The sequence below is a fragment of the Doryrhamphus excisus genome, linkage group LG11, assembly GCF_037039965.1.
Source record: "Doryrhamphus excisus strain RoL-2023G ecotype Guam linkage group LG11, RoL_Dexc_Guam_v1.1, whole genome shotgun sequence".
Classification (NCBI taxonomy): Eukaryota; Metazoa; Chordata; class Actinopteri; order Syngnathiformes; family Syngnathidae; genus Doryrhamphus; species Doryrhamphus excisus.
The window spans coordinates 9,592,311-9,612,135 of record NC_136367.1 but is presented as its reverse complement, the minus strand read 5'-3'; the positions used below and the strand labels follow the sequence as shown (position 1 = coordinate 9,612,135).

General features: G+C 47.9%; 13 non-coding genes across 13 annotated transcripts; all 13 read right to left on the bottom strand.

The window, feature by feature from the left end:
* Nucleotides 1-437: 437 nt before the first annotated feature.
* On the bottom strand, nucleotides 438-510 carry trnaf-gaa (transfer RNA phenylalanine (anticodon GAA)). Its single transcript has one exon. It is a non-coding gene; the product is annotated as a tRNA-Phe (tRNA).
* A 2,015-nt stretch (nucleotides 511-2,525) lies between these two features.
* trnas-aga (transfer RNA serine (anticodon AGA)) lies at nucleotides 2,526-2,607 on the bottom strand. The gene has a single exon. It is a non-coding gene; the product is annotated as a tRNA-Ser (tRNA).
* Nucleotides 2,608-3,523: 916 nt separating this feature from the next.
* trnaf-gaa (transfer RNA phenylalanine (anticodon GAA)) lies at nucleotides 3,524-3,596 on the bottom strand. Its single transcript has one exon. It is a non-coding gene; the product is annotated as a tRNA-Phe (tRNA).
* Nucleotides 3,597-4,352: 756 nt separating this feature from the next.
* On the bottom strand, nucleotides 4,353-4,425 carry trnaf-gaa (transfer RNA phenylalanine (anticodon GAA)). The gene has a single exon. It is a non-coding gene; the product is annotated as a tRNA-Phe (tRNA).
* Nucleotides 4,426-5,181: 756 nt separating this feature from the next.
* trnaf-gaa (transfer RNA phenylalanine (anticodon GAA)) lies at nucleotides 5,182-5,254 on the bottom strand. The gene has a single exon. It is a non-coding gene; the product is annotated as a tRNA-Phe (tRNA).
* A 2,107-nt stretch (nucleotides 5,255-7,361) lies between these two features.
* Nucleotides 7,362-7,443, bottom strand: trnas-aga (transfer RNA serine (anticodon AGA)). Its single transcript has one exon. It is a non-coding gene; the product is annotated as a tRNA-Ser (tRNA).
* A 2,184-nt stretch (nucleotides 7,444-9,627) lies between these two features.
* trnas-aga (transfer RNA serine (anticodon AGA)) lies at nucleotides 9,628-9,709 on the bottom strand. The gene has a single exon. It is a non-coding gene; the product is annotated as a tRNA-Ser (tRNA).
* Nucleotides 9,710-10,626: 917 nt separating this feature from the next.
* trnaf-gaa (transfer RNA phenylalanine (anticodon GAA)) lies at nucleotides 10,627-10,699 on the bottom strand. Its single transcript has one exon. It is a non-coding gene; the product is annotated as a tRNA-Phe (tRNA).
* Nucleotides 10,700-12,806: 2,107 nt separating this feature from the next.
* trnas-aga (transfer RNA serine (anticodon AGA)) lies at nucleotides 12,807-12,888 on the bottom strand. Its single transcript has one exon. It is a non-coding gene; the product is annotated as a tRNA-Ser (tRNA).
* Nucleotides 12,889-13,804: 916 nt separating this feature from the next.
* trnaf-gaa (transfer RNA phenylalanine (anticodon GAA)) lies at nucleotides 13,805-13,877 on the bottom strand. Its single transcript has one exon. It is a non-coding gene; the product is annotated as a tRNA-Phe (tRNA).
* Nucleotides 13,878-15,984: 2,107 nt separating this feature from the next.
* On the bottom strand, nucleotides 15,985-16,066 carry trnas-aga (transfer RNA serine (anticodon AGA)). The gene has a single exon. It is a non-coding gene; the product is annotated as a tRNA-Ser (tRNA).
* A 916-nt stretch (nucleotides 16,067-16,982) lies between these two features.
* On the bottom strand, nucleotides 16,983-17,055 carry trnaf-gaa (transfer RNA phenylalanine (anticodon GAA)). Its single transcript has one exon. It is a non-coding gene; the product is annotated as a tRNA-Phe (tRNA).
* A 1,985-nt stretch (nucleotides 17,056-19,040) lies between these two features.
* trnas-aga (transfer RNA serine (anticodon AGA)) lies at nucleotides 19,041-19,122 on the bottom strand. The gene has a single exon. It is a non-coding gene; the product is annotated as a tRNA-Ser (tRNA).
* Nucleotides 19,123-19,825: the final 703 nt, after the last annotated feature.

Here is a 19,825-nt window from a genome sequence, read left to right as displayed (position 1 = left end):
TGGACCTCTTGTAGCAGAGGTTCGACCAACAGTTGTACCCTTCTCTCCAGCACCCTGGAATAGACTTTCCCAGGGAGGCTGAGGAGTGTGTTGCTTTGTCCAGCTCCTTTTGAGTGTCCTCCATTGTCAGCGAACCTCACAAGGTCACAGTTTTTTCCTGAACAGGGCACCACTTTAGGTTGTGTGGATGATTGGTCTTCAGCGCCAGATTAAGACTCTTTTCTCTCAGAAGGCACTGCTTGAAATCCCACAGCTGGCATTTTCCTGGTCATGTCCATTGTCCTCGATGTGGCAGCAAAGGACTGTCAGATTGTACAACACAGCTGAGCCCTTCAAAAAGAAGTCAGTGCTCATGAAAGTCGGAGTTCATGTGAGAAGGTCCTTTCAGCAAAGGCCTTCTCAGACTATTAGCCAAGTCAGGACGTAAAGAGGGACTGTGCTGAAACCCGGGATTGAACCAGGGACCTTTAGATCTTCAGTCTAACGCTCTCCCAACTGAGCTATTTCAGCTGCGAAGGTGGTTCTCTCCTTTTTCGAGTGCAGGCAATTTCACCTAGATCTCTATTGTAACAGGCGTCCTTATACCATGACTGAAAAGGATTTAATTGATTCCCTGACATGTTTTTGGTCTGATGACTTCCCATGGATCGCCACCATCAGTGATGTCTTGACACCAAGAGTGCCCCCAAAACTGTACGTTGTCGGCAGTATTTGATGCACGGGGAAACCCCAATGGATTAGTTCATCGCCTTAACCACTCATCCACAGCAACTTGTAACAGAGCTGGTCTAGTGTTCCGCGACCAGGACAAAAACCACATTGGACCTCTTGTAGCAGAGGTTCGACCAACAGTTGTACCCTTCTCTCCAGCACCCTGGAATAGACTTTCCCAGGGAGGCTGAGGAGTGTGTTGCTTTGTCCAGCTCCTTTTGAGTGTCCTCCATTGTCAGCGAACCTCACAAGGTCACAGTATTTTCCTGAACAGGGCACCACTTTAGGTTGTGTGGATGATTGGTCTTCAGCGCCAGATTAAGACTCTTTTCTCTCAGAAGGCACTGCTTGAAATCCCACAGCTGGCATTTTCCTGGTCATGTCCATTGTCCTCGATGGGAATGATGTGGCAGCAAAGGACTGTCAGATTGTACAACACAGCTGAGCCCTTCAAAAAGAAGTCAGTGCTCATGAAAGTCGGAGTTCATGTGAGAAGGTCCTTTCAGCAAAGGCCTTCTCAGACTATTTGCCAAGTCAGGATGTAAAGAGGGACTGTGCTGAAACCCGGGATTGAACCAGGGACCTTTATATCTTCAGTCTAACACTCTCCCAACTGAGCTATTTCAGCTGCAAAGGTGGTTCTCTGCTTTTTCCAGTGCAGGCAATTTCACCTAGATCTCTATTGTAACAGGCGTCCTTACACCATGACTGAAAAGGATTTAATTGATTCCCTGACATGTTTTTGGTCTGATGACTTCCCATGGATCGCCACCATCAGTGATGTCTTGACACCAAGAGTGCCCCCAAAACTGTACGTTGTCGGCAGTATTTGATGCACGGGGAAACCCCAATGGATTAGTTCATCGCCTTAACCACTGTTGTACCCTTCTCTCCAGCACCCTGGAATAGACTTTCCCAGGGAGGCTGAGGAGTGTGTTGCTTTGTCCGGCTCCTTTTGAGTGTCCGCTGTTGTCAGCGAACAGTTTTTTTCCTGATCAGGGCACCACTTTAGGTTGTGTGGATGATTGGTCTTCAGCGCCAGATTAAGACTCTTTTCTCTCAGAAGGCACTGCTTGAAATCCCACAGCTGACATTTTCCTGGTCATGTCCATTGTCTTCGACTGGAATGATGTGGCAGCAAAGGACTGTCAGATTGTACAACACAGCTGAGCCCTTCAAGAAGAAGTCAGTGCTCATGAGAGTCAGAGTTCATGTGAGAAGGTCCTTTCAGCAAAGGCCAGGATTTGAACTTGTGAGTGGTATTGCAGCTCACGGTTTTGGGTGATCTCACATGAATTCCCATGAATCCCCTGACATGTTTTTGGTCTGATGACTTCCCCTGGGAAAGTCTATTCCAGGGTGCTGGGATCTCACATGAATTCCCATGAATCCCCTGACACGTTTTTGGTCTGATGACTTCCCATGGATCGCCACCATCAGTGATGTCTTGACACCAAGAGTGCCCCCAAAACTGTACGTTGTCGGCAGGATTTGATGTGCGGGGAAACCCCAATGGATTAGTTCATCGAGTCCTTTCAGCAAAGGCCTTCTCAAACTATTTGCCAAGTCAGGACGTAAAGAGGGACTGTGCTGAAACCCGGGACCTTTAGATCTTCAGTCTAATGCTCTCCCAACTGAGCTATTTCAGCTGCGAAGGTGGTTCTCTGCTTTTTCCATCTCTATTGTAACAGGTGTCCTTACACCATGACTGAAAAGGATTTAATTGATTCCCTGACATGTTTTTGGTCTGAGGATTTGCCATGGATCGCCACCGTCAGTGAAGTCTTGGCACCACGAGTGGCCCCAAAACTGCACGTTGTCGGCAGGATTTGAACCTGCGCGGGGAACCCCCAATGGATTTCTAGTCCACCGCCTTAACCACTCGGCCACAACAACTTGCAAAGAACCGTACCGATTATACCGTTATTTTTCAGTTGAAATGCAAGGGACCTTCAGTCAGCAACCATGAAATCCAGGCAATTTCCTAACCACTCGGCCACAACAAATTGTCACAGATGCAGAACCTCACAGATTCTGCCGTTGTATATCAGTCGAAATGCAATAGAAAGTGTTTGCCAATTTTATGAGCAACCATGAGACTTGACAACTTGTGAGTGGTATTGCAGCTCACGGTTTTGGGGGATCTCACATGAATTCCCATGAATCCCCTGACACGTTTTCGGTCTGATGACTCCCCATGCATCGCCACCATCAGTGATGTCTTGACACCAAGAGTGCCCCCAAAACTGTATGTTGTCGGCAGTATTTGATGCACGGGGAAACCCCAATGGATTAGTTCATCGCCTTAACCACTCATCCACAACAACTTGTAACAGAGCTGGTCTAGTGTTCCGCGACCAGGACAAAAACCACATTGGACCTCTTGTAGCAGAGGTTCGACCAACAGTTGTACCCTTCTCTCCAGCACCCTGGAATAGACTTTCCCAGGGAGGCTGAGGAGTGTGTTGCTTTGTCCAGCTCCTTTTGAGTGTCCTCCATTGTCAGCGAACCTCACAAGGTCACAGTTTTTTCCTGAACAGGGCACCACTTTAGGTTGTGTGGATGATTGGTCTTCAGCGCCAGATTAAGACTCTTTTCTCTCAGAAGGCACTGCTTGAAATCCCACAGCTGGCATTTTCCTGGTCATGTCCATTGTCCTCGATGTGGCAGCAAAGGACTGTCAGATTGTACAACACAGCTGAGCCCTTCAAAAAGAAGTCAGTGCTCATGAAAGTCGGAGTTCATGTGAGAAGGTCCTTTCAGCAAAGGCCTTCTCAGACTATTAGCCAAGTCAGGACGTAAAGAGGGACTGTGCTGAAACCCGGGATTGAACCAGGGACCTTTAGATCTTCAGTCTAACGCTCTCCCAACTGAGCTATTTCAGCAGCGAAGGTGGTTCTCTCCTTTTTCGAGTGCAGGCAATTTCACCTAGATCTCTATTGTAACAGGCGTCCTTATACCATGACTGAAAAGGATTTAATTGATTCCCTGACATGTTTTTGGTCTGATGACTTCCCATGGATCGCCACCATCAGTGATGTCTTGACACCAAGAGTGCCCCCAAAACTGTACGTTGTCGGCAGTATTTGATGCACGGGGAAACCCCAATGGATTAGTTCATCGCCTTAACCACTCATCCACAGCAACTTGTAACAGAGCTGGTCTAGTGTTCCGCGACCAGGACAAAAACCACATTGGACCTCTTGTAGCAGAGGTTCGACCAACAGTTGTACCCTTCTCTCCAGCACCCTGGAATAGACTTTCCCAGGGAGGCTGATGAGTGTGTTGCTTTGTCCAGCTCCTTTTGAGTGTCCTCCATTGTCAGCGAACCTCACAAGGTCACAGTTTTTTCCTGAACAGGGCACCACTTTAGGTTGTGTGGATGATTGGTCTTCAGCGCCAGATTAAGACTCTTTTCTCTCAGAAGGCACTTCTTGAAATCCCACAGCTGGCATTTTCCTGGTCATGTCCATTGTCCTCGATGGGAATGATGTGGCAGCAAAGGACTGTCAGATTGTACAACACAGCTGAGCCCTTCAAAAAGAAGTCAGTGCTCATGAAAGTCGGAGTTCATGTGAGAAGGTCCTTTCAGCAAAGGCCTTCTCAGACTATTTGCCAAGTCAGGATGTAAAGAGGGACTGTGCTGAAACCCGGAATTGAACCAGGGACCTTTAGATCTTCAGTCTAACGCTCTCCCAACTGAGCTATTTCAGCTGCGAAGGTGGTTCTCTGCTTTTTCTAGTGCAGGCAATTTCACCTAGAGCTCTATTGTAACAGGCGTCCTTACACCATGACTGAAAAGGATTTAATGGATTCCCTGACATGTTTTTGGTCTGATGACTTCCCATGGATCGCCACCATCAGTGATGTCTTGACACCAAGAGTGCCCCCAAAACTGTACGTTGTCGGCAGTATTTGATGCACGGGGAAACCCCAATGGATTAGTTCATCGCCTTAACCACTCATCCACAGCAACTTGTAACAGAGCTGGTCTAGTGTTCCGCGACCAGGACAAAAACCACATTGGACCTCTTGTAGCAGAGGTTCGACCAACAGTTGTACCCTTCTCTCCAGCACCCTGGAATAGACTTTCCCAGGGAGGCTGATGAGTGTGTTGCTTTGTCCAGCTCCTTTTGAGTGTCCTCCATTGTCAGCGAACCTCACAAGGTCACAGTTTTTTCCTGAACAGGGCACCACTTTAGGTTGTGTGGATGATTGGTCTTCAGCGCCAGATTAAGACTCTTTTCTCTCAGAAGGCACTTCTTGAAATCCCACAGCTGGCATTTTCCTGGTCATGTCCATTGTCCTCGATGGGAATGATTTGGCAGCAAAGGACTGTCAGATTGTACAACACAGCTGAGCCCTTCAAAAAGAAGTCAGTGCTCATGAAAGTCGGAGTTCATGTGAGAAGGTCCTTTCAGCAAAGGCCTTCTCAGACTATTTGCCAAGTCAGGATGTAAAGAGGGACTGTGCTGAAACCCGGAATTGAACCAGGGACCTTTAGATCTTCAGTCTAACGCTCTCCCAACTGAGCTATTTCAGCTGCGAAGGTGGTTCTCTGCTTTTTCTAGTGCAGGCAATTTCACCTAGAGCTCTATTGTAACAGGCGTCCTTACACCATGACTGAAAAGGATTTAATGGATTCCCTGACATGTTTTTGGTCTGATGACTTCCCATGGATCGCCACCATCAGTGATGTCTTGACACCAAGAGTGCCCCCAAAACTGTACGTTGTCGGCAGTATTTGATGCACGGGGAAACCCCAATGGATTAGTTCATCGCCTTAACCACTCATCCACAACAACTTGTAACAGAGCTGGTCTAGTGTTCCGCGACCAGGACAAAAACCACATTGGACCTCTTGTAGCAGAGGTTCGACCAACAGTTGTACCCTTCTCTCCAGCACCCTGGAATAGACTTTCCCAGGGAGGCTGAGGAGTGTGTTGCTTTGTCCAGCTCCTTTTGAGTGTCCTCCATTGTCAGCGAACCTCACAAGGTCACAGTATTTTCCTGAACAGGGCACCACTTTAGGTTGTGTGGATGATTGGTCTTCAGCGCCAGATTAAGACTCTTTTCTCTCAGAAGGCACTGCTTGAAATCCCACAGCTGGCATTTTCCTGGTCATGTCCATTGTCCTCGATGGGAATGATGTGGCAGCAAAGGACTGTCAGATTGTACAACACAGCTGAGCCCTTCAAAAAGAAGTCAGTGCTCATGAAAGTCGGAGTTCATGTGAGAAGGTCCTTTCAGCAAAGGCCTTCTCAGACTATTTGCCAAGTCAGGATGTAAAGAGGGACTGTGCTGAAACCCGGGATTGAACCAGGGACCTTTATATCTTCAGTCTAACACTCTCCCAACTGAGCTATTTCAGCTGCAAAGGTGGTTCTCTGCTTTTTCCAGTGCAGGCAATTTCACCTAGATCTCTATTGTAACAGGCGTCCTTACACCATGACTGAAAAGGATTTAATTGATTCCCTGACATGTTTTTGGTCTGATGACTTCCCATGGATCGCCACCATCAGTGATGTCTTGACACCAAGAGTGCCCCCAAAACTGTACGTTGTCGGCAGTATTTGATGCACGGGGAAACCCCAATGGATTAGTTCATCGCCTTAACCACTCATCCACAACAACTTGTAACAGAGCTGGTCTAGTGTTCCGCGACCAGGACAAAAACCACATTGGACCTCTTGTAGCAGAGGTTCGACCAACTGTTGTACCCTTCTCTCCAGCACCCTGGAATAGACTTTCCCAGGGAGGCTGAGGAGTGTGTTGCTTTGTCCGGCTCCTTTTGAGTGTCCGCTGTTGTCAGCGAACAGTTTTTTTCCTGATCAGGGCACCACTTTAGGTTGTGTGGATGATTGGTCTTCAGCGCCAGATTAAGACTCTTTTCTCTCAGAAGGCACTGCTTGAAATCCCACAGCTGACATTTTCCTGGTCATGTCCATTGTCTTCGACTGGAATGATGTGGCAGCAAAGGACTGTCAGATTGTACAACACAGCTGAGCCCTTCAAGAAGAAGTCAGTGCTCATGAGAGTCAGAGTTCATGTGAGAAGGTCCTTTCAGCAAAGGCCAGGATTTGAACTTGTGAGTGGTATTGCAGCTCACGGTTTTGGGTGATCTCACATGAATTCCCATGAATCCCCTGACATGTTTTTGGTCTGATGACTTCCCCTGGGAAAGTCTATTCCAGGGTGCTGGGATCTCACATGAATTCCCATGAATCCCCTGACACGTTTTTGGTCTGATGACTTCCCATGGATCGCCACCATCAGTGATGTCTTGACACCAAGAGTGCCCCCAAAACTGTACGTTGTCGGCAGGATTTGATGTGCGGGGAAACCCCAATGGATTAGTTCATCGAGTCCTTTCAGCAAAGGCCTTCTCAAACTATTTGCCAAGTCAGGACGTAAAGAGGGACTGTGCTGAAACCCGGGACCTTTAGATCTTCAGTCTAATGCTCTCCCAACTGAGCTATTTCAGCTGCGAAGGTGGTTCTCTGCTTTTTCCATCTCTATTGTGACAGGTGTCCTTACACCATGACTGAAAAGGATTTAATTGATTCCCTGACATGTTTTTGGTCTGAGGATTTGCCATGGATCGCCACCGTCAGTGAAGTCTTGGCACCACGAGTGGCCCCAAAACTGCACGTTGTCGGCAGGATTTGAACCTGCGCGGGGAACCCCCAATGGATTTCTAGTCCACCGCCTTAACCACTCGGCCACAACAACTTGCAAAGAACCGTACCGATTATACCGTTATTTTTCAGTTGAAATGCAAGGGACCTTCAGTCAGCAACCATGAAATCCAGGCAATTTCCTAACCACTCGGCCACAACAAATTGTCACAGATGCAGAACCTCACAGATTCTGCCGTTGTATATCAGTCGAAATGCAATAGAAAGTGTTTGCCAATTTTATGAGCAACCATGAGACTTGACAACTTGTGAGTGGTATTGCAGCTCACGGTTTTGGGGGATCTCACATGAATTCCCATGAATCCCCTGACACGTTTTCGGTCTGATGACTCCCCATGCATCGCCACCATCAGTGATGTCTTGACACCAAGAGTGCCCCCAAAACTGTATGTTGTCGGCAGGATTTGATGCACGGGGAAACCCCAATGGATTAGTTCATCGCCTTAACCACTCAGCCACAACAACTTGTCACAGAACTGGTCTAGTGTTCCGCGACCAGGACAAAAACCACATTGGACCTCTTGTAGCAGAGGTTCGACCAACAGTTGTACCCTTCTCTCCAGCACCCTGGAATAGACTTTCCCAGGGAGGCTGAGGAGTGTGTTGCTTTGTCCAGCTCCTTTTGAGTGTCCTCCATTGTCAGCGAACCTCACAAGGTCACAGTTTTTTCCTGAACAGGGCACCACTTTAGGTTGTGTGGATGATTGGTCTTCAGCGCCAGATTAAGACTCTTTTCTCTCAGAAGGCACTGCTTGAAATCCCACAGCTGGCATTTTCCTGGTCATGTCCATTGTCCTCGATGGGAATGATGTGGCAGCAAAGGACTGTCAGATTGTACAACACAGCTGAGCCCTTCAAAAAGAAGTCAGTGCTCATGAAAGTCGGAGTTCATGTGAGAAGGTCCTTTCAGCAAAGGCCTTCTCAGACTATTTGCCAAGTCAGGATGTAAAGAGGGACTGTGCTGAAACCCGGGATTGAACCAGGGACCTTTATATCTTCAGTCTAACACTCTCTCAACTGAGCTATTTCAGCTGCAAAGGTGGTTCTCTGCTTTTTCCAGTGCAGGCAATTTCACCTAGATCTCTATTGTAACAGGCGTCCTTACACCATGACTGAAAAGGATTTAATTGATTCCCTGACATGTTTTTGGTCTGATGACTTCCCATGGATCGCCACCATCAGTGATGTCTTGACACCAAGAGTGCCCCCAAAACTGTACGTTGTCGGCAGTATTTGATGCACGGGGAAACCCCAATGGATTAGTTCATCGCCTTAACCACTGTTGTACCCTTCTCTCCAGCACCCTGGAATAGACTTTCCCAGGGAGGCTGAGGAGTGTGTTGCTTTGTCCGGCTCCTTTTGAGTGTCCGCTGTTGTCAGCGAACAGTTTTTTTCCTGATCAGGGCACCACTTTAGGTTGTGTGGATGATTGGTCTTCAGCGCCAGATTAAGACTCTTTTCTCTCAGAAGGCACTGCTTGAAATCCCACAGCTGACATTTTCCTGGTCATGTCCATTGTCTTCGACTGGAATGATGTGGCAGCAAAGGACTGTCAGATTGTACAACACAGCTGAGCCCTTCAAGAAGAAGTCAGTGCTCATGAGAGTCAGAGTTCATGTGAGAAGGTCCTTTCAGCAAAGGCCAGGATTTGAACTTGTGAGTGGTATTGCAGCTCACGGTTTTGGGTGATCTCACATGAATTCCCATGAATCCCCTGACATGTTTTTGGTCTGATGACTTCCCCTGGGAAAGTCTATTCCAGGGTGCTGGGATCTCACATGAATTCCCATGAATCCCCTGACACGTTTTTGGTCTGATGACTTCCCATGGATCGCCACCATCAGTGATGTCTTGACACCAAGAGTGCCCCCAAAACTGTACGTTGTCGGCAGGATTTGATGTGCGGGGAAACCCCAATGGATTAGTTCATCGAGTCCTTTCAGCAAAGGCCTTCTCAAACTATTTGCCAAGTCAGGACGTAAAGAGGGACTGTGCTGAAACCCGGGACCTTTAGATCTTCAGTCTAATGCTCTCCCAACTGAGCTATTTCAGCTGCGAAGGTGGTTCTCTGCTTTTTCCATCTCTATTGTAACAGGTGTCCTTACACCATGACTGAAAAGGATTTAATTGATTCCCTGACATGTTTTTGGTCTGAGGATTTGCCATGGATCGCCACCGTCAGTGAAGTCTTGGCACCACGAGTGGCCCCAAAACTGCACGTTGTCGGCAGGATTTGAACCTGCGCGGGGAACCCCCAATGGATTTCTAGTCCACCGCCTTAACCACTCGGCCACAACAACTTGCAAAGAACCGTACCGATTATACCGTTATTTTTCAGTTGAAATGCAAGGGACCTTCAGTCAGCAACCATGAAGATCCAGGCAATTTCCTAACCACTCGGCCACAACAAATTGTCACAGATGCAGAACCTCACAGATTCTGCCGTTGTATATCAGTCGAAATGCAATAGAAAGTGTTTGCCAATTTTATGAGCAACCATGAGACTTGACAACTTGTGAGTGGTATTGCAGCTCACGGTTTTGGGGGATCTCACATGAATTCCCATGAATCCCCTGACACGTTTTCGGTCTGATGACTCCCCATGCATCGCCACCATCAGTGATGTCTTGACACCAAGAGTGCCCCCAAAACTGTATGTTGTCGGCAGGATTTGATGCACGGGGAAACCCCAATGGATTAGTTCATCGCCTTAACCACTCAGCCACAACAACTTGTCACAGAACTGGTCTAGTGTTCCGCGACCAGGACAAAAACCACATTGGACCTCTTGTAGCAGAGGTTCGACCAACAGTTGTACCCTTCTCTCCAGCACCCTGGAATAGACTTTCCCAGGGAGGCTGAGGAGTGTGTTGCTTTGTCCAGCTCCTTTTGAGTGTCCTCCATTGTCAGCGAACCTCACAAGGTCACAGTTTTTTCCTGAACAGGGCACCACTTTAGGTTGTGTGGATGATTGGTCTTCAGCGCCAGATTAAGACTCTTTTCTCTCAGAAGGCACTGCTTGAAATCCCACAGCTGGCATTTTCCTGGTCATGTCCATTGTCCTCGATGTGGCAGCAAAGGACTGTCAGATTGTACAACACAGCTGAGCCCTTCAAAAAGAAGTCAGTGCTCATGAAAGTCGGAGTTCATGTGAGAAGGTCCTTTCAGCAAAGGCCTTCTCAGACTATTAGCCAAGTCAGGACGTAAAGAGGGACTGTGCTGAAACCCGGGATTGAACCAGGGACCTTTAGATCTTCAGTCTAACGCTCTCCCAACTGAGCTATTTCAGCGGCGAAGGTGGTTCTCTCCTTTTTCGAGTGCAGGCAATTTCACCTAGATCTCTATTGTAACAGGCATCCTTATACCATGACTGAAAAGGATTTAATTGATTCCCTGACATGTTTTTGGTCTGATGACTTCCCATGGATCGCCACCATCAGTGATGTCTTGACACCAAGAGTGCCCCCAAAACTGTACGTTGTCGGCAGTATTTGATGCACGGGGAAACCCCAATGGATTAGTTCATCGCCTTAACCACTCATCCACAGCAACTTGTAACAGAGCTGGTCTAGTGTTCCGCGACCAGGACAAAAACCACATTGGACCTCTTGTAGCAGAGGTTCGACCAACAGTTGTACCCTTCTCTCCAGCACCCTGGAATAGACTTTCCCAGGGAGGCTGAGGAGTGTGTTGCTTTGTCCAGCTCCTTTTGAGTGTCCTCCATTGTCAGCGAACCTCACAAGGTCACAGTATTTTCCTGAACAGGGCACCACTTTAGGTTGTGTGGATGATTGGTCTTCAGCGCCAGATTAAGACTCTTTTCTCTCAGAAGGCACTGCTTGAAATCCCACAGCTGGCATTTTCCTGGTCATGTCCATTGTCCTCGATGGGAATGATGTGGCAGCAAAGGACTGTCAGATTGTACAACACAGCTGAGCCCTTCAAAAAGAAGTCAGTGCTCATGAAAGTCGGAGTTCATGTGAGAAGGTCCTTTCAGCAAAGGCCTTCTCAGACTATTTGCCAAGTCAAGATGTAAAGAGGGACTGTGCTGAAACCCGGGATTGAACCAGGGACCTTTATATCTTCAGTCTAACACTCTCCCAACTGAGCTATTTCAGCTGCAAAGGTGGTTCTCTGCTTTTTCCAGTGCAGGCAATTTCACCTAGATCTCTATTGTAACAGGCGTCCTTACACCATGACTGAAAAGGATTTAATTGATTCCCTGACATGTTTTTGGTCTGATGACTTCCCATGGATCGCCACCATCAGTGATGTCTTGACACCAAGAGTGCCCCCAAAACTGTACGTTGTCGGCAGTATTTGATGCACGGGGAAACCCCAATGGATTAGTTCATCGCCTTAACCACTCATCCACAACAACTTGTAACAGAGCTGGTCTAGTGTTCCGCGACCAGGACAAAAACCACATTGGACCTCTTGTAGCAGAGGTTCGACCAACTGTTGTACCCTTCTCTCCAGCACCCTGGAATAGACTTTCCCAGGGAGGCTGAGGAGTGTGTTGCTTTGTCCGGCTCCTTTTGAGTGTCCGCTGTTGTCAGCGAACAGTTTTTTTCCTGATCAGGGCACCACTTTAGGTTGTGTGGATGATTGGTCTTCAGCGCCAGATTAAGACTCTTTTCTCTCAGAAGGCACTGCTTGAAATCCCACAGCTGACATTTTCCTGGTCATGTCCATTGTCTTCGACTGGAATGATGTGGCAGCAAAGGACTGTCAGATTGTACAACACAGCTGAGCCCTTCAAGAAGAAGTCAGTGCTCATGAGAGTCAGAGTTCATGTGAGAAGGTCCTTTCAGCAAAGGCCAGGATTTGAACTTGTGAGTGGTATTGCAGCTCACGGTTTTGGGTGATCTCACATGAATTCCCATGAATCCCCTGACATGTTTTTGGTCTGATGACTTCCCCTGGGAAAGTCTATTCCAGGGTGCTGGGATCTCACATGAATTCCCATGAATCCCCTGACACGTTTTTGGTCTGATGACTTCCCATGGATCGCCACCATCAGTGATGTCTTGACACCAAGAGTGCCCCCAAAACTGTACGTTGTCGGCAGGATTTGATGTGCGGGGAAACCCCAATGGATTAGTTCATCGAGTCCTTTCAGCAAAGGCCTTCTCAAACTATTTGCCAAGTCAGGACGTAAAGAGGGACTGTGCTGAAACCCGGGACCTTTAGATCTTCAGTCTAATGCTCTCCCAACTGAGCTATTTCAGCTGCGAAGGTGGTTCTCTGCTTTTTCCATCTCTATTGTGACAGGTGTCCTTACACCATGACTGAAAAGGATTTAATTGATTCCCTGACATGTTTTTGGTCTGAGGATTTGCCATGGATCGCCACCGTCAGTGAAGTCTTGGCACCACGAGTGGCCCCAAAACTGCACGTTGTCGGCAGGATTTGAACCTGCGCGGGGAACCCCCAATGGATTTCTAGTCCACCGCCTTAACCACTCGGCCACAACAACTTGCAAAGAACCGTACCGATTATACCGTTATTTTTCAGTTGAAATGCAAGGGACCTTCAGTCAGCAACCATGAAATCCAGGCAATTTCCTAACCACTCGGCCACAACAAATTGTCACAGATGCAGAACCTCACAGATTCTGCCGTTGTATATCAGTCGAAATGCAATAGAAAGTGTTTGCCAATTTTATGAGCAACCATGAGACTTGACAACTTGTGAGTGGTATTGCAGCTCACGGTTTTGGGGGATCTCACATGAATTCCCATGAATCCCCTGACACGTTTTCGGTCTGATGACTCCCCATGCATCGCCACCATCAGTGATGTCTTGACACCAAGAGTGCCCCCAAAACTGTATGTTGTCGGCAGGATTTGATGCACGGGGAAACCCCAATGGATTAGTTCATCGCCTTAACCACTCAGCCACAACAACTTGTCACAGAACTGGTCTAGTGTTCCGCGACCAGGACAAAAACCACATTGGACCTCTTGTAGCAGAGGTTCGACCAACAGTTGTACCCTTCTCTCCAGCACCCTGGAATAGACTTTCCCAGGGAGGCTGAGGAGTGTGTTGCTTTGTCCAGCTCCTTTTGAGTGTCCTCCATTGTCAGCGAACCTCACAAGGTCACAGTTTTTTCCTGAACAGGGCACCACTTTAGGTTGTGTGGATGATTGGTCTTCAGCGCCAGATTAAGACTCTTTTCTCTCAGAAGGCACTGCTTGAAATCCCACAGCTGGCATTTTCCTGGTCATGTCCATTGTCCTCGATGTGGCAGCAAAGGACTGTCAGATTGTACAACACAGCTGAGCCCTTCAAAAAGAAGTCAGTGCTCATGAAAGTCGGAGTTCATGTGAGAAGGTCCTTTCAGCAAAGGCCTTCTCAGACTATTAGCCAAGTCAGGACGTAAAGAGGGACTGTGCTGAAACCCGGGATTGAACCAGGGACCTTTAGATCTTCAGTCTAACGCTCTCCCAACTGAGCTATTTCAGCGGCGAAGGTGGTTCTCTCCTTTTTCGAGTGCAGGCAATTTCACCTAGATCTCTATTGTAACAGGCATCCTTATACCATGACTGAAAAGGATTTAATTGATTCCCTGACATGTTTTTGGTCTGATGACTTCCCATGGATCGCCACCATCAGTGATGTCTTGACACCAAGAGTGCCCCCAAAACTGTACGTTGTCGGCAGTATTTGATGCACGGGGAAACCCCAATGGATTAGTTCATCGCCTTAACCACTCATCCACAGCAACTTGTAACAGAGCTGGTCTAGTGTTCCGCGACCAGGACAAAAACCACATTGGACCTCTTGTAGCAGAGGTTCGACCAACAGTTGTACCCTTCTCTCCAGCACCCTGGAATAGACTTTCCCAGGGAGGCTGAGGAGTGTGTTGCTTTGTCCAGCTCCTTTTGAGTGTCCTCCATTGTCAGCGAACCTCACAAGGTCACAGTATTTTCCTGAACAGGGCACCACTTTAGGTTGTGTGGATGATTGGTCTTCAGCGCCAGATTAAGACTCTTTTCTCTCAGAAGGCACTGCTTGAAATCCCACAGCTGGCATTTTCCTGGTCATGTCCATTGTCCTCGATGGGAATGATGTGGCAGCAAAGGACTGTCAGATTGTACAACACAGCTGAGCCCTTCAAAAAGAAGTCAGTGCTCATGAAAGTCGGAGTTCATGTGAGAAGGTCCTTTCAGCAAAGGCCTTCTCAGACTATTTGCCAAGTCAAGATGTAAAGAGGGACTGTGCTGAAACCCGGGATTGAACCAGGGACCTTTATATCTTCAGTCTAACACTCTCCCAACTGAGCTATTTCAGCTGCAAAGGTGGTTCTCTGCTTTTTCCAGTGCAGGCAATTTCACCTAGATCTCTATTGTAACAGGCGTCCTTACACCATGACTGAAAAGGATTTAATTGATTCCCTGACATGTTTTTGGTCTGATGACTTCCCATGGATCGCCACCATCAGTGATGTCTTGACACCAAGAGTGCCCCCAAAACTGTACGTTGTCGGCAGTATTTGATGCACGGGGAAACCCCAATGGATTAGTTCATCGCCTTAACCACTCATCCACAACAACTTGTAACAGAGCTGGTCTAGTGTTCCGCGACCAGGACAAAAACCACATTGGACCTCTTGTAGCAGAGGTTCGACCAACTGTTGTACCCTTCTCTCCAGCACCCTGGAATAGACTTTCCCAGGGAGGCTGAGGAGTGTGTTGCTTTGTCCGGCTCCTTTTGAGTGTCCGCTGTTGTCAGCGAACAGTTTTTTTCCTGATCAGGGCACCACTTTAGGTTGTGTGGATGATTGGTCTTCAGCGCCAGATTAAGACTCTTTTCTCTCAGAAGGCACTGCTTGAAATCCCACAGCTGACATTTTCCTGGTCATGTCCATTGTCTTCGACTGGAATGATGTGGCAGCAAAGGACTGTCAGATTGTACAACACAGCTGAGCCCTTCAAGAAGAAGTCAGTGCTCATGAGAGTCAGAGTTCATGTGAGAAGGTCCTTTCAGCAAAGGCCAGGATTTGAACTTGTGAGTGGTATTGCAGCTCACGGTTTTGGGTGATCTCACATGAATTCCCATGAATCCCCTGACATGTTTTTGGTCTGATGACTTCCCCTGGGAAAGTCTATTCCAGGGTGCTGGGATCTCACATGAATTCCCATGAATCCCCTGACACGTTTTTGGTCTGATGACTTCCCATGGATCGCCACCATCAGTGATGTCTTGACACCAAGAGTGCCCCCAAAACTGTACGTTGTCGGCAGGATTTGATGTGCGGGGAAACCCCAATGGATTAGTTCATCGAGTCCTTTCAGCAAAGGCCTTCTCAAACTATTTGCCAAGTCAGGACGTAAAGAGGGACTGTGCTGAAACCCGGGACCTTTAGATCTTCAGTCTAATGCTCTCCCAACTGAGCTATTTCAGCTGCGAAGGTGGTTCTCTGCTTTTTCCATCTCTATTGTGACAGGTGTCCTTACACCATGACTGAAAAGGATTTAATTGATTCCCTGACATGTTTTTGGTCTGAGGATTTGCCATGGATCGCCACCGTCAGTGAAGTCTTGGCACCACGAGTGGCCCCAAAACTGCACGTTGTCGGCAGGATTTGAACCTGCGCGGGGAACCCCCAATGGATTTCTAGTCCACCGCCTTAACCACTCGGCCACAACAACTTGCAAAGAACCGTACCGATTATACCGTTATTTTTCAGTTGAAATGCAAGGGACCTTCAGTCAGCAACCATGAAATCCAGGCAATTTCCTAACCACTCGGCCACAACAAATTGTCACAGATGCAGAACCTCACAGATTCTGCCGTTGTATATCAGTCGAAATGCAATAGAAAGTGTTTGCCAATTTTATGAGCAACCATGAGACTTGACAACTTGTGAGTGGTATTGCAGCTCACGGTTTTGGGGGATCTCACATGAATTCCCATGAATCCCCTGACACGTTTTCGGTCTGATGACTCCCCATGCATCGCCACCATCAGTGATGTCTTGACACCAAGAGTGCCCCCAAAACTGTATGTTGTCGGCAGGATTTGATGCACGGGGAAACCCCAATGGATTAGTTCATCGCCTTAACCACTCAGCCACAACAACTTGTCACAGAACTGGTCTAGTGTTCCGCGACCAGGACAAAAACCACATTGGACCTCTTGTAGCAGAGGTTCGACCAACAGTTGTACCCTTCTCTCCAGCACCCTGGAATAGACTTTCCCAGGGAGGCTGAGGAGTGTGTTGCTTTGTCCAGCTCCTTTTGAGTGTCCTCCATTGTCAGCGAACCTCACAAGGTCACAGTTTTTTCCTGAACAGGGCACCACTTTAGGTTGTGTGGATGATTGGTCTTCAGCGCCAGATTAAGACTCTTTTCTCTCAGAAGGCACTGCTTGAAATCCCACAGCTGGCATTTTCCTGGTCATGTCCATTGTCCTCGATGTGGCAGCAAAGGACTGTCAGATTGTACAACACAGCTGAGCCCTTCAAAAAGAAGTCAGTGCTCATGAAAGTCGGAGTTCATGTGAGAAGGTCCTTTCAGCAAAGGCCTTCTCAGACTATTAGCCAAGTCAGGACGTAAAGAGGGACTGTGCTGAAACCCGGGATTGAACCAGGGACCTTTAGATCTTCAGTCTAACGCTCTCCCAACTGAGCTATTTCAGCGGCGAAGGTGGTTCTCTCCTTTTTCTCTCCCTGTCTTGACACCAAGAGTGCCCCCAAAACTGTACGTTGTCGGCAGTATTTGATGCACGGGGAAACCCCAATGGATTAGTTCATCGCCTTAACCACTCATCCACAACAACTTGTAACAGAGCTGGTCTAGTGTTCCGCGACCAGGACAAAAACCACATTGGACCTCTTGTAGCAGAGGTTCGACCAACAGTTGTACCCTTCTCTCCAGCACCCTGGAATAGACTTTCCCAGGGAGGCTGAGGAGTGTGTTGCTTTGTCCAGCTCCTTTTGAGTGTCCTCCATTGTCAGCGAACCTCACAAGGTCACAGTATTTTCCTGAACAGGGCACCACTTTAGGTTGTGTGGATGATTGGTCTTCAGCGCCAGATTAAGACTCTTTTCTCTCAGAAGGCACTGCTTGAAATCCCACAGCTGGCATTTTCCTGGTCATGTCCATTGTCCTCGATGGGAATGATGTGGCAGCAAAGGACTGTCAGATTGTACAACACAGCTGAGCCCTTCAAAAAGAAGTCAGTGCTCATGAAAGTCGGAGTTCATGTGAGAAGGTCCTTTCAGCAAAGGCCTTCTCAGACTATTTGCCAAGTCAGGATGTAAAGAGGGACTGTGCTGAAACCCGGGATTGAACCAGGGACCTTTATATCTTCAGTCTAACACTCTCCCAACTGAGCTATTTCAGCTGCAAAGGTGGTTCTCTGCTTTTTCCAGTGCAGGCAATTTCACCTAGATCTCTATTGTAACAGGCGTCCTTACACCATGACTGAAAAGGATTTAATTGATTCCCTGACATGTTTTTGGTCTGATGACTTCCCATGGATCGCCACCATCAGTGATGTCTTGACACCAAGAGTGCCCCCAAAACTGTACGTTGTCGGCAGTATTTGATGCACGGGGAAACCCCAATGGATTAGTTCATCGCCTTAACCACTCATCCACAACAACTTGTAACAGAGCTGGTCTAGTGTTCCGCGACCAGGACAAAAACCACATTGGACCTCTTGTAGCAGAGGTTCGACCAACTGTTGTACCCTTCTCTCCAGCACCCTGGAATAGACTTTCCCAGGGAGGCTGAGGAGTGTGTTGCTTTGTCCGGCTCCTTTTGAGTGTCCGCTGTTGTCAGCGAACAGTTTTTTTCCTGATCAGGGCACCACTTTAGGTTGTGTGGATGATTGGTCTTCAGCGCCAGATTAAGACTCTTTTCTCTCAGAAGGCACTGCTTGAAATCCCACAGCTGACATTTTCCTGGTCATGTCCATTGTCTTCGACTGGAATGATGTGGCAGCAAAGGACTGTCAGATTGTACAACACAGCTGAGCCCTTCAAGAAGAAGTCAGTGCTCATGAGAGTCAGAGTTCATGTGAGAAGGTCCTTTCAGCAAAGGCCAGGATTTGAACTTGTGAGTGGTATTGCAGCTCACGGTTTTGGGTGATCTCACATGAATTCCCATGAATCCCCTGACATGTTTTTGGTCTGATGACTTCCCCTGGGAAAGTCTATTCCAGGGTGCTGGGATCTCACATGAATTCCCATGAATCCCCTGACACGTTTTTGGTCTGATGACTTCCCATGGATCGCCACCATCAGTGATGTCTTGACACCAAGAGTGCCCCCAAAACTGTACGTTGTCGGCAGGATTTGATGTGCGGGGAAACCCCAATGGATTAGTTCATCGAGTCCTTTCAGCAAAGGCCTTCTCAAACTATTTGCCAAGTCAGGACGTAAAGAGGGACTGTGCTGAAACCCGGGACCTTTAGATCTTCAGTCTAATGCTCTCCCAACTGAGCTATTTCAGCTGCGAAGGTGGTTCTCTGCTTTTTCCATCTCTATTGTAACAGGTGTCCTTACACCATGACTGAAAAGGATTTAATTGATTCCCTGACATGTTTTTGGTCTGAGGATTTGCCATGGATCGCCACCGTCAGTGAAGTCTTGGCACCACGAGTGGCCCCAAAACTGCACGTTGTCGGCAGGATTTGAACCTGCGCGGGGAACCCCCAATGGATTTCTAGTCCACCGCCTTAACCACTCGGCCACAACAACTTGCAAAGAACCGTACCGATTATACCGTTATTTTTCAGTTGAAATGCAAGGGACCTTCAGTCAGCAACCATGAAGATCCAGGCAATTTCCTAACCACTCGGCCACAACAAATTGTCACAGATGCAGAACCTCACAGATTCTGCCGTTGTATATCAGTCGAAATGCAATAGAAAGTGTTTGCCAATTTTATGAGCAACCATGAGACTTGACAACTTGTGAGTGGTATTGCAGCTCACGGTTTTGGGGGATCTCACATGAATTCCCATGAATCCCCTGACACGTTTTCGGTCTGATGACTCCCCATGCATCGCCACCATCAGTGATGTCTTGACACCAAGAGTGCCCCCAAAACTGTATGTTGTCGGCAGGATTTGATGCACGGGGAAACCCCAATGGATTAGTTCATCGCCTTAACCACTCAGCCACAACAACTTGTCACAGAACTGGTCTAGTGTTCCGCGACCAGGACAAAAACCACATTGGACCTCTTGTAGCAGAGGTTCGACCAACAGTTGTACCCTTCTCTCCAGCACCCTGGAATAGACTTTCCCAGGGAGGCTGAGGAGTGTGTTGCTTTGTCCAGCTCCTTTTGAGTGTCCTCCATTGTCAGCGAACCTCACAAGGTCACAGTTTTTTCCTGAACAGGGCACCACTTTAGGTTGTGTGGATGATTGGTCTTCAGCGCCAGATTAAGACTCTTTTC